The sequence below is a fragment of the Bos indicus x Bos taurus genome, chromosome 10, assembly GCF_003369695.1.
Source record: "Bos indicus x Bos taurus breed Angus x Brahman F1 hybrid chromosome 10, Bos_hybrid_MaternalHap_v2.0, whole genome shotgun sequence".
NCBI lineage: Eukaryota > Metazoa > Chordata > Mammalia > Artiodactyla > Bovidae > Bos > Bos indicus x Bos taurus.
The window spans coordinates 1,936,851-1,940,702 of record NC_040085.1 but is presented as its reverse complement, the minus strand read 5'-3'; positions in this window follow the sequence as shown (position 1 = coordinate 1,940,702).

The window sequence follows — 3,852 nt, the reverse complement described above, 5'->3', positions numbered from 1 at the left end:
AAATGAAAAGTGAAAGTGAAGTCACTCAGTCGTGTCCGACTCTAGCGACCCCATGGAGTGCAGCTCACCAGGCTCCTCCATCCATGGGATTTTCCAGGCAAGAGTACTGGAGTGGGGTGCCATTGCCTTCTCCGATCAAAAAACCTACAAACAATAAATGTTGGAGACAGTGTGGAGAAAAGTGAATCCTTCCACACTGTTTGTGGGAATGTAAATTGGTACAACCATTATGGAGAACAGTATGGAGGTTCCTTAAAAAACTAAACATAGAACTACCATATAATCCAGCAATCCCACTCCTGAGCACATATCTGGAGAAAATTCCCCACTTCTCTATAGCTTGTGTTATACCACTTCACCTCTACAGAAGACCTGCACTGGTACCTGTCTTTGCTAACTAAAATCCAGAGGGATTTCCGTTTTGATGAAAAAAGGCAAAATCTGAAAATAGTGTTCAGCATTTGTTTTGCAGCACCCAGAGCAGTAAGAATGGCACCACCCAGCTCCTTGCAAAAGAACTATTTCAGCATCTCAACACCAGCCTACATGGCCATGAACTGTGTCTGTGAATATTTGTGCTTTAATCTCCATTTACTTTGTGCACACCCATTAGCAAGATGTATCTAAAGGTATCAGAAAGGTCAAAGAGAGATCACAAGAATGTTGTACTTAGCATAAAACTGGATGTATTGATAATTAAGAATTTTTATCATGGTGAACAAAATAGATACTGCACGTGCATTGAACTTGACTGCATCCACCCTGTGTACCAAGTGCACACAGGAGAGGTTCTTCAAAGCTGCCAAAGTTACTACTATTTCTGCTAGTAGCAAAGTGGTCTCCTTTGGTTGGCATCCAGTAATTGATAAAATGGAAAGTCTGTTGCTTGAGTGGACTCATAGATGTACAAGGTTCACTGTTAAGTTATCCTATGCTTACAGAGAAATCAGTACATCTTTTCAATAAACTGAAACAGAATGATGGTGGTTCAAGTGTGGCAGCAGTGGAGTTTAAAGGAGGTCATGCCCATCACAAGCATGGAAATCAAAACTGTAATCAGAAATCTTCCAGCAAACAAAAGCCCAGGAACAGACAGCTTCACAGCTGAATTCTACCAAAAATTTAGAGAAGAGCTAACACTTATCCTACTCAAACTCTTCGAGAAAATTGCAGAGGAAGGTAAACTTCCAAACTCATTCTATGAGGCCACCATCACCCTAATACCAAAACCTGACAAAGATGCCACAAAAAAAGAAAACTACAGGCCAATATCACTGATGAACATAGATGCAAAAATCCTTAACAAAATTATAGCAAACCGAATCCAACAACATATGAAAAAGATCATACATTATGACCAAGTGGGCTTTATCCCAGGATTGCAAGGATTCTTCAATATTTGCAAATCAATCAATCTGGAGAAATCAATTTGCCTGACTTCAGACTATACTACAAAGCTACAGTCATCAAGACAGTATGGTACTGGCACAAAGACAGAAATATAGATCAATGGAACAAAATAGAAAGCCCATAGATAAATCCATGCCCTATGGACACCTTATCTTTGACAAAGGAGGCAAGAATATACAATGGAGAAAAGACAATCTCTTTAACAAGTGGTGCTGGGAAAACCTGTCAACCGCTTGTAAAAGAATGAAACTAGAACATTTTCTAACACCCTACACAAAAATAAACCCAAAATGGATTAAAGATCTAAATGTAAGACCAGAAACTATAAAACTCCTAGAGGAAAACATAGGCAAAACACTCTCCTACATAAATCACAGCAGGATCCTCTATGACCCACCTCCCAGAGTAATAGAAATAAAAGCAAAAATAAACAAATGAGACCTAATCGAACTTAAAAGCTTTTGCACAATGAAAAAAACTATAAGCAAGGTGGAAAGACAGCCTTCAGAATGGGAGAAAATAATAGCAAATGAAGCAACTGACAAAGAATTAATCTCAAAAATAAACAAGCAGCTCCAGAAGCTCAATTCCACAAAAATAAGCGACCCAATCAAAAAATGGGCCAAAGAACCAAAAGATATTTCTCCAAAGAAGACATACAGATGGCTAACAAACACTTGAAAAGATACTCAACATTACTCATTATCAGAGAAATGCGAATCAAAACCACAGTGAGGTACCATCTCACACCAGTCAGAATGGCTGCTATCAAAAAGTCTACAAGCAATAAATGCTGGAGAGGGTGTGGAGAAAAAGAAACCCTCTTACACTGTTGGTGGGAGTGCAAACTAATACAGCCACTATGGAGAACAATGTGGAGAGTCCATAAAAAACTGGAAATAGAACTGCCATACGACCCAGCAATCCCACTGCTGGGCATACACACCGATGAAACTAGAATTGAAAGAGACACACGTACCCCATTGTTCATCACAGTGCTGTTTACAATAGCCAAGACATCGAAGCAACCTAGATGTCCATTGGAAGATGAATGGATAAGAAAGCTTGGTACATATACACAATGGAATATTACTCAGCCATTAAAAAGAAATGTATTTGAATCAGTTCTAATGAGGTGGATGAAACTGGAGCCTATTATACAGAGTGAAGTAAGTCAGAAAGAAAAACACCAATATAGTATACTAACGCATATATATGGAATTTAGAAAGATGGTAATGATGACCCTATATGCAAGACAGCAAAAGAGACACAGATATAAAGAACAGTCCTTTGGACTCTGGGAGAAGGCAAGGGGGGGATGATTTGAGAGGGTAGCATTGAAACGTGTATATTATCATATGTGAAGCTAATTGCCAGTCCAGGTTCGATGCATGAGGCAGGGTGCTCAGGGCTGGTGTACTGGGATGACCCTGAGGGATGGGATGGGGAGGGAGTTGGGAAGGAGGGTCAGGATGGGGAACATATTACACCCATGGCTGATTCATGTTGATGTATGGCCAAAACTACTACAATACCGTAAAGTAATTAGCCTCCAATTAAAATAAATAAATAAATTTTAAAATAAAATAAAATGACCTAAAATGTGAAAAAAATAAATAAAGGAGGTCATGGTGCTTTGATCAGTTTTTGAGGTGAGGGGAATTTCATTGCCTAAAGGTTACTGGAGAGAGTGTTTTGGCTGATACTGAGGCTACCAAAAAGTTTCCAGAACTGAAGAAAATAATTATAGAAGTTGGTTATTTATATAAGCAAGTGTCTAATTGCAAGGAAACAGCAATTTATTGGGGAAAAAATTGCCAAGAAAAATCATTAATTTCAATAAAAGAAAGGCAGGCTAAGGGATGTAAAGAACTGAAGGACAGGCTAACCCTGTCCTATCATTAAAACCTCTGGTAAGGTTATCCTTGCACTCCTTCGCTCAGCCGTGTCCGACTCTTTGCAACCCCATAGACTGTAGCCTACCAGGCTCCTTTGTCCATGGGATTTTCCAGGCAGTAGTACTGGAGTGGATTGCCATTTCCTTCTCCAGGGGATCTTCCCAACCCAGGGCTTGAACCCAGGTCTCCCACATTGTAGATAGACGCTTTACTGTCTGAGCCACCAGGGAAGTCCTTAGGCCTATACTAAGGCACACTCAAAAAACCCGAGGGCATGTAAGGACATCATTAAGAATGCACTTCCTGTTGTGTTTCATTCACATCCAAGTGGTTGGAGTACCCAAGTGATTTTTTTCTAAGTGCATAAGTGGATATATTAGTCCTTTAGTTGAAAAATACTGTAGAGAAAATAACCATGATAATAGGCACCTTTTGGCTGCCTCTTGAGAAATCTGTATGCAGGTCAGGAAGCAACAGTTAGAACTGGACATGGAACAACAGACTGGTTCCAAATAGGAAAAGGAGTATGTCAAGGCTGTATAT